General features: G+C 38.4%; 1 pseudogene; it reads left to right on the top strand.

Annotated features, from left to right (window-relative positions):
* The first annotated feature begins 220 nt into the window (after positions 1-220).
* Positions 221-1,435, top strand: LOC101609412 (annotated as a pseudogene).
* Positions 1,436-14,497: the final 13,062 nt, after the last annotated feature.

Below are 14,497 nucleotides of genomic sequence, written 5' to 3'. Positions count from 1 at the left end.
ATCATGCAGCTTCCCCTAGAGTCTGTAAGCCAAAATGACCCCCCCACACACACACACAAAAAAAAAGTATATTAATGAAGATTTCAGTAAAGAGAGAGGAAAAAAATGAAGAAAAAACAATCTGAAATACTGGAAATAAAAAATAGAAACCAGGTGTAGTGGTGCATACCTTTAATACCAGCACGCGGGAGGCAGAAGTAGAAGAATCATTGTGGAGAGGGCCTAAAGCGGACGTGAGGGGAGCGGAGCAAGATGGCGGTGCAGGTGGTGCAGGCGGTTCATCTTGAGTCTGACGCTTTCCTAGTTTGTCTCAACCACGCTCTGAGCACAGAAAAGGAGGAGGTGATGGGTCTATGTATAGGGGAGTTGAATGATGACACAACGAGCAACTCCAAATTTAACTGCACTGGAGCTGAAATGCGCACAGTTGCTGAAAAGGTTGATACTATCAGAATTGTTCACATTCATTCTGTCATCATCTTGCGGAGTTCTGATAAGAGGAAAGACCGAGTAGAAATTTCTCCAGAGCAGCTGTCTGCAGCTTCAACAGAGGCAGAAAGGTTAGCTGAACTAACAGGTCGCCCTATGAGAGTTGTGGGCTGGTATCATTCCCACCCTCATATAACTGTTTGGCCTTCATATGTTGATGTTTGAACACAAGCCATGTACCAAATGATGGATCAAGGCTTTGTAGGACTTATTTTTTCATGTTTCATAGAAGATAAAAACACAAAGACTGGTCGGGTACTGTACACTTGCTTCCAATCAATACAGGCCTGGAAGAGCTCGGAGTATGAGAGAATTGAAATCCCTATCCATATTGTACCTCATGTTACCATTGGGAAAGTGTGCCTTGAGTCAGTAGTAGAGCTGCCCAAAATTCTGTGCCAGGAAGAACAGGATGCCTATAGAAGGATTCACAGTCTTACACATCTGGACTCAGTAACCAAGATCCATAATGGCTCAGTGTTTACCAAGAATTTGTGCAGTCAAATGTCAGCAGTCAGTGGGCCACTCTTACAATGGCTGGAGGACAGATTGGAACAAAACCAGCAGCATTTGCAGGAGTTGCAACAAGAAAAGGAAGAGCTTATGGAAGAACTTTCTTCTCTAGAATAAAGCAGGAGGAAAATGTGGAAAAATGAAAATACCCAGCACAAAACTATTAAGCTCAATCAATTCTGAAGATGATAAAGTTGGAAGACTCACATGACCCAACTTCATGACTTATTATAAAGCTACATTAATCAAGATAGTATGGTATTGGCAGAGGGAAAGACACATAGATCAATGGAACAGAAAGGCGAGTCCATAAGTATATCCACAATAATATGCTCAATGATTTTTGACAAGGTGTAAAACTATTCAGTGAAGGATAGCCTTTTCAACAAACCATGCTGAAGCAACTGAACCCCACCAGCTAGCAAAAGGAAAAGGAAATGAACTTCAGCCAAAATCTTACACCTTCTATAAAAGTATTTCAAATGTATCATGGATTTAAATGTAAGATGTAAAACTTTTAGCCAGACATGGTGGCACATGCCTTTACTCCTGGCACTTGGGAGGTAGAGATAGGTGGATCACTGTGAGTTCAAGGCCATCCTGGGACTACAGAGTGAGTTCTAGGTCAGCTTGGGCTAAAGTGAGACCCTATCTCTGAAAAAAACTTTTAAGAGAAAATCATATAAGAAATATCTTTAAGAGATAAATTCTTAAACTCAAAAGCGCAACCCATAAGAAAAGGGTAGCTATATTGGGCTTCATCAAAATTAAAACCTTTTATTCTGTAAAAAATATTAAAGACAAATTATTTGCAAATCATGTAGTATCTGATTAGCTTGGAAAACATTGTACTCAAAATCTCAACAGTAAGAAAAAAACAAAAACTAGTTAGGAAATGAGAAAAGAACATGAGTAGACATTTTCACCAAAGAAGATGTATAGATAGCAGATAATCACATGAAAATACATTGAACTTCATTAGTCATTGGGTAATGCAAATTAAGACTCCAATGGGATATGACATGCATTGATTAGAACGACTAAGAACAGAACAGTGAAAATGCTAAATGATGTCGAGTATGCAGACTAGATTTTCCATATGTTGGTGGCAGGAATGTAAAATAATATAGCTACTCTGAGGAAAAGTTTGGAAATTTCTTGTAAGGTTAAATATATACTAATCATGTAATCCAGCAGTTGTATTCCTGGACATTTATCATTTATCTGTGTAAACCTGTGTTGGCACAAAAAAACTTGCACAAAAATTTCATGGCAGCCTTATTTGTAATAACCCAAAACTGGAAATAACCCAGATAGCCTGCAATAAATAAATGATTAGACAAATTTTCCCTACCATGGAATGCCATTCTACAGTGGAAAGGAACTATGCCACTCACACATACAACTTAAATGGACCTAGGGGAAATGTTACAGTAAATGAAGAAAGTTTGTTTCAGAAGGACATGTACTGTATGGTCGAATTTATGTAACATTATTGAAATGTCAGAATTATGGAAAGGAATAACAAATTAATGTTTGGGCAGATACAGACTGGATGTTATACGGCATACATAACTAAAGGGATGGAACAAGCATTCCTTTGTGCTGAGCAAATAGTTTTGTATCTTAGTTCTGTTGCTAAAACTGTGTAAGTCTGTACAATGCAAATCAATGCATGTGAAATCTAGCAAAACAAAATAAAGTCTGTAGTTTAGTTAACAGTATTAAAAAAAAAAAAAAAGAATCATTGTGAGTTCAAGGCCAGCCTGAGACTACATTGTGAATTCCAGATCAACCTGGGCTAGAGCAAAAAACTACCTCAAAAAAATAAATAAATAAACAATGCCAGGCATGGTGGCACACTCCTTTAATCCTAGCACTCAGTAGGCAGAGGTAGGAGGATCACCATGAATTTGAGGCCACCCTGAGACTACAGAGTGAATTCCAGGTCAGCCTGGACTAGAGTGAAATCCTACCTCAAATAAAGATTAAACTATAGATAGAGAGAGAGAGAGAGAGAGAGAGAGAGAGAGAGAGAGACAGAGACACCACAACCCCACAGAGAACACCTGCAATCCCACTGAGGAGCATCCTCAATGGAATGGTGGCAGTGACGAGAGAAAAGAGGGTACTAACACATAATGTATCCATATGAAACATCTTGTTAGTAATAATAATAACAAACATTTAAATTTTTTAAAGAATAAGTCAAATAAGACAATGTGGAAAATTCACCAATAGAGTGTACAAAGAAAAGACAGAATATCTGAGCATTAAGATAAGGTGGAGGAATTTGAACATATCAACATAGATCAAGATAAATTAATAAGAAGGTATTGGTAAGACTTTAAGATAGATGGGATACTATGAAAATATTGCATCATATGATAACCCCAATAGTTGCAGATAAGGCATTTGACAAAACCCAACATCTCTTCATTTCCTTCATGATAAAGTCATGAATAAAGGGAACATATCTCAACATGATAAAGGCTATATATGGCAAATCTATAACCAACATTATACTAAGTGGAGGGAAACTCAAAGCATTTTCACTAAAATCAAGACAAGGGTAAGTATTTTATCCAATACTATTCAATATAGTACTGGAAGTCTTAGCTAGAATAATAAGACAAGAGATACAACTAAAAGGATAGAAAAAGGAAAGACATAAGTCAACTTATCTTTATGTTTAGGTGATATGATTCTATATATAAGGGACCCTAACAACCCCGCCAGTAAACATTTTCAGCAAAGTAACAGGATGCAAAATTAATACACAGAATCAACAGCCTTCCTATATGCTAATACCAAATGTGTTGAGGATGAAGTCAGGGAAACAATCTCATCCACTTTTGCCTCAACAACAACAACAAAAAAAAAAACCTTGAAATAAGCTCAACTAAGGAAATTAAAGACCTCTACAATGAAAACTTTAGACTCTTAAGAGAGAAATCAAAGACACTAGGAAATAGAAAGGCATATCATTTTCATGGATTGGAGGAATCAATATTATGAAAATGGTTGTCTGACCAAAAGCAATCTACATATTTAATACAATCCCCATCAAAATTTAAATGCCATTCTTCACAGAAAGTAAGAAAAAATTCTAATATTCATTTGGAAGAAAGAAAAAGAAAAAAAAAAAACTTAAGATAGCCAAAGCTAGCCTGAGAAACAAAATAAACCTAGAAGTATCATGATACCTGATTTTTAAAGTGTAGTGCAGAGCCATAGCAACAAAGACAGCATGGTGCTGGCACAAAGACACACACACACACACACACACACACACACACACACACACACAGATCAATGGAACAGAATAGAGGATCGACATATAATCCAATGTAGCTACAGCCAAAAATACTCATTGGAAAAAGATAGCCTCTTTAACAAATGGTGCCACAAAAACCGGATATTTATATGTGGAAGAATAAAAGTAGATCTTGATGTCTCTCCATGCACAAGAATTGACTCCAAATGGATCAAAGACCTGTCAGACCTGAAACTATGAAACTGCTAGAGGAAAAACTAGGGGAAGCACTTCAACATGTAGTCCTAGGCAAGGACTTTCAGAACAGAATTCTACTGTCTCTGAAAATAGGCCAACAATCAACCAATGGAACCTGATGAAATTCAAAAGCTCTTGTACAGGCAGGGAATGTTATTCAGTGGTAAAGCACTTGACTAACATGCACAAGAACCTGGGCTCAATCCCCAGCACTGCACAAATAGTTCATACACACATATATACATATACACATACATACATACATACATACATATACACATACACTTTTGTACAGCAAAGAACACTGTTAATCAGGCAAAGAGGCATCCTGAGAATGGGAGAAAATCCTTGCCAGCTATATGTCTGACAGTATATTTATATCTAGGATATACAAAGAACTCAAAAACTTGAATAAGAAGAAATCAGAAAACCCAATAAAAATGGGCTATAGAGCTGAATACAGAGTTCTCAAAAGAAAAAATACAAATGGTCAATATTTTTTCAAATGTTCTACATCATTAGACATCAAATGTAAAGTAAAACTATTTTGAGATTCTGTCTCACACTGGTCTAAATGGTTATCATCAAGAAATCAAATGACAATAAATACTGACCCAGGTGTGGAGAAAGAGGAACCCTCATCCACTTTTGGTGGGATTATAAACTGGTACAGCTGTTATGGGAAACTGTGTGGAAATTTTTGAGACAGCTAAAAACTATCTACCATATGATCTGGCTATACCATTCCTGGACGTACACCCTAAGGACTCAATATGTTACTATCGAGATACTTGCTCATCTGTGTTTATTGCTGCTCTATTCACAATAGCTAGGAAATGGAATCAACCTAGATGTCTATCAATTAATTAATGGATAATGAATATGTAGTGCATATACACAATGGAGTTTTACTTAGCTCTAAAGAAAAGAAAATTATGAAATTTTCAGGAAAATGAATAGTCCTACAAGCACAGTCTCAGAAAAAACGTACCACATGTTCTCTCATATGCAAATCCTGGCTTCAAGTTTTTGGATTTATATGTGAACTGGAATATAAGTCAGTGGTGGAGGCCAGGAAGGTAGGAATGGGCCATGAGGGAAGAGGAGGGCTTCAGGGGAGAGAAGAGTAGATATGTACATAGAGGAGCAGAATATCAGGGTGTTGAAAGGTCTAAGTGGGCTCAGGGGAGAGCGATGGAAGGAGGATGGGGTGGGATGAGGAGTAATCAAAATTAAAGATATTATGAATATGCCACATGGAAACCTACTTCAGTAGCTAATTGTTTTATAGTTTATGGGAGGAAGAGATTTATGTCAGGCTTATAATGGTAGGTATGCAGAGGGCTTGAGCTCTGCCTGTGGTTCCTGGTGTGGGCTTGCTTTTGGTGGTGCTGATGGTAGTTCCTTCTCTTTCTGCATGGATCTATGAAAGGGGGAACAGCTTGTTCTGCCATTAAGGAACTTTCCCTGGATCGATCTGTTATCTAATTTTTAAAAGCATAGAATGTGGGGAGAAATACCCTGAGGGAGTTGATAACGCTGCATCCAGTAGCCATAGATTGTTACAGGAAAATCCAAGTGACAGGGGAGTTACTGCCCCATGAGTTATTGGTCAGGGAGGCTCTTGAGGCTCCAGAAACAATACAGGCTACTGACAATGCTATCAGTTGCCCACAAGGACTAGATTGGTAAGACCTTACTGCTGAAGATACCACATGCTTTGGCTGCAGAACACTGAGTCTGCTAAGCTGTCATAGTGCTGAAAGTGCTATGCAGACTGTTGGGAGAGAAGTGTCATTAACAATCTTAACCAGCAGTGAACTGTAAGCTTTACCACTGTCAGCCAAGCAAAATATGCCAACTGGTACAATGGTAGCATGTCTGTTTGAGGGAAACCAACTGTTCACTGATTGGATTTGAGGACTACTCTACAGGAAGGAGTTCATGACTGGTACTGAAAACCTACTCAAAAGCCTACATCTGGGGAATTCATGAATCCTAGGGGGTAACATGCTACTGTTGTGTGGATAAATATATATATTATACCCACTAAATTACCTTTGAAAAACTCTATAGTATTAAATGAAAACCTAGTTAAAACCCTATGGCTAGGGAGTTCATGAACCCTAGAAGATAACAAACTACAGTTGTTTGGCTAAATGTATATATTATGCCCACTAAATTGCCCTCTAAAAATCTATATTTATGCCCATGTATGAGTGTGACTCTCACCTTGAGTTAGAGAAAATTCTCTTTTTAGATGGCAATAACTTCAGAGAAGACTCAAAACTCATTAAAGTGTTAAGAAGAGTGTTTAGTACTAAATGAGACCTCTCTATCACAACCTCCAAGGCTCAGAGACTATTGCAGAAGAGGTAACAGAAATAATGAAAAAGCCAAAGGATGGGGAAGAATGCTTTGGAACACTGTCTTCCAGACACATAGAAGTTGTTTCATTCATGTCCTCACAGCATCTGTCATTATCTGCATAATATTGGGCCTATCAACATATTGTCATGAATAATGAAGGGGAGGGAAAGGGATATCAAAATAGAACAGGTAATACTTATAAAGAGGAGGCTCAGTTGAATAGTATAAGGGAGAGGATACAAAAGAGGGTGGGGGATTACATAAAAATTATAATAAAGTTTTTAAATTTATATAAAAAGAATGCTAATTATATCTTAATATTTCTATCACTGTATACATATGTCATATTGCATTAAAATAGAAAAAAAAACTGGGCTGGAGAGATGGCTTAGCAGTTAAGGCATTTGCCTGCAAAGCCAAAGGACCTCGCTTTGATTCTCCAGGACCCATGTAAGCCACATGCACAAAGTGGTACATGCATCTGGAGCTCATTTGCAATAGCTGGAATCCCTGACATGCCCATTCTCTCTCTATCTTTCCCTCTCTCAAATAAATAAAATATTAAAGAAAAAAACTAATATTAGGCTAAAGTAAAACATTGTATTTTGGAAACCATGCTGGTAAAGCTGTTGAGGAGCTACACAAAAATAATTTTGGAAGGCTCTCATCAAGTACATGATGATCTCTGTTACTTTGTTTTTCATTCACCTCTAATCCTGGAACAGATTTGAAGAACAGAGTACAATAATTGAAGGAGTAAACATGCAAGTGTCACACAATAATTGCACTAGGTTAAGGAGGGAAAAATAGGCTCAAACCCAAACCGCCCATCCAGTGACTTGCTACATCCCACATGAAGGAGTTAGCCTTCATGCTTCCTGGGAAATGTCCTTAATCTACATTTGTTATCAACAACATCAATAGGCTCTTCCTCTAATGAATCCTGATGAGAAAGCAGCACTATGAAAGCATTAGTAGCACACCTACACAGCACAACCTTGGCTCCTGCCATGGCTTTTCTGAGTTCCAAGGGGCTTCCTAACTTATCTTTAGAGGTGGTTCCTTCTCCACCTGCCCCACCACCACCACCTTCCATTCTCCACATATACCAAGAGGGATCTCATCAAAAGGCAAATCTTGCCAGGTGTGGTGGCAAACTCCCTTTATCTCAGTGCTTGGGATGCAGAGATAAGAGAATTGCTGTGAGTTAGAGGACAGTCTGAGACTACATAGTGAATTCCAGGTCAGCTAGAGTGAGAGTGAGACCCTACATCAGAAAAAAAAAAAAAAAAAAGGCAGGGAGGGGGGACTTCTGGTTAAGATGGCAGCGTAGGTACCACGCCAAAGCAGCCTGGGGGAAAAAAAGACCAAAAAACCTCAGCAAAATACACACTTTTACTAAAAAGTGAGGTGTATAGGAAACTGAAGCGGCAGCAGAGAAGTAGGAGAGATCCAGAGCATCCAGAGCCCGCAAAGGCCGGCAAAAGTGGCCCCGGCAGCTCCGCCAACCGTGGCGGTGGCGGGGCACACCAGAAAGCCGCCAGACTCGGCTCCAGCCACAGGAAAAGCCAGGTGCGGGAGCTTACACTCACACCACGCTCTCTGCAACTCAGGAAACGTGAAGGGAGAACGGCAATGAGCAGCGGAGGAGCAGAACGTGAGGTAGAAGAACACGCGGAACAGCGAGAGAACCAGAGCAGCTGTGGCTCCCTCCCCTCCCCCTCTGCCTGAGCCCAGTTCCAGCGAACAGAGCAGCAGTCCGGGACCCAGCTAAGCCAACTTGAGCCGACAGCGGGACCCAAGCAGGAGCAGAGTTCGGCAGCAACATCAGCACCTCCGGAACCGGTACCAGTGACCCCAGCAGCAGCAGACCCAGGAGCGGCAACAACAGCAGACCCAGAAGCAGCAGTAGTTCCAGCAGCGGGGGTGCTGATCTGCAGGGCCACAGTTGCCAGGCTTGGTTTGCCCCGCAGGAAAAGCCAGTGCCCAGCTCCAGAAATCAGAACAGCAGCCCAACGACCCAGGCAGCAACTTGACTGAGACGAAACTCATCCAAGGTAACTGGGTTTGCAACAGGGAAGGGTCTCACTTGGTCACAAGCTGAATGGGATCCCTCAACAGACCAGAAATCTTAACCTCTGTGTTGATAGAGGATCTGGTTGTTATAATAACTACTCTGGCAAACATACTTGGGGCTGGTTTTCACTGAATGGGTACAGTGTTTAGTTAGCTTTTAGATCTACCGGTGTTTTATTCCACTCAGCCTACTTGAATACTCCCATAGCAGGAAAACTCAACCCGTAGGAGCACCTTTGTAGATACTCTCAGAGTATTAAGAGCCACACCTAACATATTAAGCTCCTACCCTGAAAATATATAACATCAAATCAATTGATACAGCTAAGAATACCCAGCTAGCTAGAAAATGCAAGCATTAACTTAATCCAAGATGCAAAAACATATACATTATAGCACAAGAAACACTAAAAAGCAAGACGATATAAATCCACCTAAAAATATTAATGCATCAGAAATGACCTCCAGTGAGAACGAGTTAGAGGAAATGCCTGAAAAAGATTTCAAAAGAATGATTGTAAATATGTTCAAAGAAGTCAGAGAACAAATCAAAGGAGTCAAAGAGGAACTTAAAGAGGAAATCAAAGGAATCAAAGAAGATGCAGGACACCAATTTCATGAAATAAAGAAGGCAATACAGACATAAATAAGGAAATAGAAATAATAAAGAAAAACCAGTCAGAATTATTAGCAATGAAGAACACAGTTAATGAAATAAAAAAATCTGTAGAAAATATCACGAGTAGAATGGATGAAGGAGAAGACAGAATATCTAAGCTAGAAGACAAGGTGGCAGATCTAATACAGGCCAACAAAGAGAAAGACAAACTTATAGAAAAGTATGAGTGGGAATTTCAAGATCTTCAGGACACAATGAAAAGATCAAATATTAGAATTCAGGGCATAGTAGAAGGAGAAGAATTTCACTCAAAAGGCATAGTAGGTGTCTTCAACAAAATCATAGAAGAAAATTTCCCCCAAATTGGGAAAGAGGTGCCAATAAAAATACAGGAAGCCTTTAGAACCCCAGCCAGACAAAACCTGGAAAGAACCTCTCCTCGCCATATTACAATCAAACTTCCAAACACACACACCAAAGAAAAAAATATTGAAAGCAGTTAGAGAGAAAAATCAAGTTACCTACAAAAGTAAGCCCATCAGGATTACAGTAGATTATTCAACACAAACTTTTAAAGCCAGAAGGGCTTGGGGGGATATATTCCAAGTTCTGAAAGATAACAACTGTCAACCAAGGTTACTTTGTCCTGCAAAGTTCACAATTCAAATAGATGGAGAAATAAGGATATACCATGACAAAAGCAGGTTAAAGGAGTATTTGAAGACAAAACCAGCTCTACAGAAAATACTTGATAGAATCCTCCATGCTGAAGAAAAGGAAAAGCACTCAGTTAAGGAACCTAGAAAAAACAAGCAATACTCAAATACTAGTTAACAGAAGAGAGCACAGGTAGAACCAGAATCACAAAAAAAAAAAAAAGGCAAACATAAATATATACCTTTCAATAATATCTCTTAATATCAACGGCCTCAATGCCCCAATGAAAAGACATAGATTCGCAGACTGGGTTAAAAAGCAGGATCCTACAATTTGTTGTCTCCAAGAAACTCACCATTCTACAAAGGATGGATATTATCTTACGGTGAAAGGTTGGAAGACGGTGTTTCAAGCAAATGGGCCTAGAAAACAAGCAGGGGTTGCTATCCTAATATCGGACAGGGTAGACTTTAGTCCAACGTTAGTCAAGAAAGATAAGGAAGGTCACTTTATATTGATTAAGGGCACACTCCAACAGAAGGACATTATAATCCTAAACATATATGCACCTAACATGGGGGCTCCCAAATTCATCAAACAAACACTATTAGAACTAAGGTCACAGATAACACCAAACACAGTGGTGGTGGGTGACTTTAACACCCACTCTCATCAATTGACAGGTCATCCCAGGAAAAAATGAACAGAGAGGCATCTGGACTAAATGAGGTCATGGAAGGAATGGACTTAACAGATATATACAGGACATTTCATCCAAAGGCTGCAGAATATACATTCTTTTCAGCAGCACATGGAACATTCTCTAAAATAGACCATATATTAGGACACAAAGCAAATCTTAACAAATTCAGGAAAATTGAAATAATTCCTTGCATTCTATCTGACCACAATGGAATTAAACTACAAATCAGTAGCAAGAAAGGCTATAGAGCATACACAAAATCATGGAAACTAAACAATACACTACTAAATGATGAATGGGTCAATGAAGAAATCAAAAAGGAAATCAAAAAATTTATAGAGTCAAATGATAATGAGAACACAACATATCAAAATCTCTGAGACACAATGAAGGCAGTTCTAAGAGGTAAATTTATAGCCTTAAGTGCCTATATTAAGAAATTAGAAAGGTCGCAAGTAAACGACCTAATGCTTCGCCTTAAAGCCTTGGAAAAAGAAGAACAAGGCAAACCAAAAATCAGTAGATGGGAAGAAATAATAAAGATTAGGGCAGAAATTAATGAAACAGAAACAAAAAGAACAATCCAAAGAATTAATGAAACAAAGAGTTGGTTCTTTGAAAGGATAAACAAGATTGATAAACCCTTAGCAAATCTGACCAAAAGAAAGAGAGAAGAGACACAAATTAATAAAATCAGAGATGAACAAGGTAACATCACAACAGATTCCAGAGAAATTCAAAAAATCATAGGGACATACTATAAAAGCATATATCCACAAAGTATGAAAATCTGAAAGAAATGGATGATTTTCTTGATCTATATGACCTACCTAATTTAAATCAAAATGAGATTAATCATTTAAATAGACCTATAACAAACATGGAGATCCGAACAGTTATCAATAATCTCCCAACTAAAAAAAGCCCAGGCCCGGACGGATTCACTGCTGAATTTTACCAGACTTTTAAGGAAGAGCTAACACCATTGCTTCTTAAGCTTTTCCAGGAAATAGAAAAAGAAGGAATTCTACCAAACTCCTTCTATGAGGCCAGCATCACCCTCATACCAAAACCAGGCAAAGATAGAACAAAAAAAGAAAATTACAGACCAATCTCCCTCATGAACATAGATGCAAAAATTCTCAACAAAATATTGGCAAACAGAATACAAGAATATATCAAAAAGATCATTCACCCTGACCAACTAGGCTTTATCCCAGAGATGCAGGGATGGTTCAACATACGCAAATCTATAAATGTAATACATTACATAAACGGGTTGAAGGACAAAAATCACATGATCATCTCATTAGACGCAGAGAAAGCATTTGACAAAATCCAACATTGCTTCATGATAAAAGTCCTACAGAGACTGGGAAGAGAAGGAACATATCTCAATATAATAAAGGCTATTTATGACAAGCCTACAGCCAACATATTACTAAATGGGGAAAAACTGGAAGCTTTTCCACTAAAATCAGGAACAAGATAAGGGTGTCCACTGTCCCCACTTTTATTTAATATAGTTTTGGAAGTCTTAGCCATAGCAATAAGGCAAGAGACACACATAAAAGGGATACAAATTGGATAGGAAGAGATCAAGTTATCATTATTTGCAGATGACATGATTCTATACATAAAGGACCCTAAAGACTCTACTAGCAAACTGTTAGAGCTGATCAAAACCTACAGCCATGTAGCAGGATACAAAATAAATACACAGAAATCAGTAGCCTTCATATATGCTAACAACAAACACACAGAGGATGAAATCAGAGAATCACTCCCATTCACAGTTGCATCAAAAAAAATAAAGTGCCTTGGAATAAACCTAACCAAGGAAGTAAAGAATCTCTATAATGAGAACTTTAAAACACTCAAGCGAGAAATTGCAGAAGACACTATAAAGTGGAGAAACATCCCTTGTTCCTGGATTGGAAGAATCAATATTGTGAAAATGGCAATCTTACCAAAAGCAATCTACACATTTAATGCAATCCCTATCAAAATTCCAAAGGCTTTCTTCATGGAAATAGAAAAAACAATCCAAATTTCATTTGGAATCACAAAAAACCTTGAATATCTAAAATAATACTGAGCAACAAAAATGAGGCTAGTGGTATCACCATACCTGATTTTAACCTATACTACAGAACCATAGTAACAAAAACAGCATGGTACTGGCACAAAAACAGACATGTAGATCAGTGGAACAGAATAGAGGACCCAGATGTAAGCCCAAGTAGCTATAGCCACCTGATGTTCAATAAAAATGCCAAAAGTACTCATTGGAGAAGAGACAGCCTCTTCAGCAAATGGTGTTTTGAAAACTGGATATGTATCTGCAGAAGGATGAAAATAGATTCTTCTCTTTCATCATGCACAAGAATTAAGTCCAAATGGATTAAAGACCTTAACATCAAACCGGAAACTCTGAACCTGCTATAGGAAAAAGTAGGGGAAACCCTTCAACATACTGGTCTTGGCAAAGACTTTTTGAATACAACCCCAATTGCTCAGGCAATAAAACCACAGATTAATCACTGGGACCTCATGAAATTATAAAGATTTTGCACTGCAATGGACACAGTGAAAAAATCAAAGAGGCAACCTACAGAATGGGAAAAAATCTTCGCCAGCTATATATCTGATATAGGATTAATATCTAGGATATACAAAGAACTCAAAAAGTTAAATAATAAAGAATCAAACAAGCCAATCAAAAAATGGGCTATAGAGCTAAATAGAGCATTCTCAAAGGAAGAAATACGAATGGCATATAAGCATCTAAAAAAATGTTCTACGTCACTAGCCATCAGGGAAATGCAGATTAAAACTACATTGAGATACCATCTCACTCCTGTCAGATTGGCCACCATCATGAAAACAAATGATCATAAATGTTGGCGGGGATGTGGCAAAAAAGGAACCTTTCTACATTGCTGGTGGGAATGCAATCTGGTCCAGCCATTGTGGAAAACAGTGTGGAGGTTCCTAAAACAGCTAAAGATTGATCTACCATATGACCCAGCTATAGCACTCCTAGGCATATATCCAAAGGACTCATCTCATTTCCTTACAAGTACATGCTCAACCATGTTTATTGCTGCTCAATTTATAATAGCTGGGAAATGGAACCAGCCTAGATGTCCCTCAACAGATGAGTGGATAATGAAGACGTGGCACATTTATACAATGGAGTTCTACTCAGCAGTAAAGAAAAATGAAGTTATGAAATTTGCAGAAAAATGGATGGACCTGGAATGGATTATACTAAGTGAGGTAAGCCAGGCCCAGAATGCCAAGTGCCACATGTTCTCTCTCATATGTGGATCCTAGCTACAGATGACTGGGCTTCTGCATGAGAATGAAAATACTTAGTAGCAGAGGCCAGTAAGGTAAAAAGGAGACATAACGGGTAGAGAAATGTAGGGAGGAGGATACTTAATAGGTTGATATTGTATATATGTAATTACAGTGATTGTAATGGGGAGGTAATATGATGGAGAATGGAATTTCAAATGGGAAAGTGTGGGGGTGGGGAGGGAGGGAATTA

Source organism: Jaculus jaculus, chromosome 7 (genome assembly GCF_020740685.1).
Source record: "Jaculus jaculus isolate mJacJac1 chromosome 7, mJacJac1.mat.Y.cur, whole genome shotgun sequence".
Lineage (NCBI taxonomy): Eukaryota > Metazoa > Chordata > Mammalia > Rodentia > Dipodidae > Jaculus > Jaculus jaculus.
The sequence above is the reverse complement of the archived record's forward strand: the minus strand, read 5'-3'. Positions and strand labels throughout refer to the sequence as shown.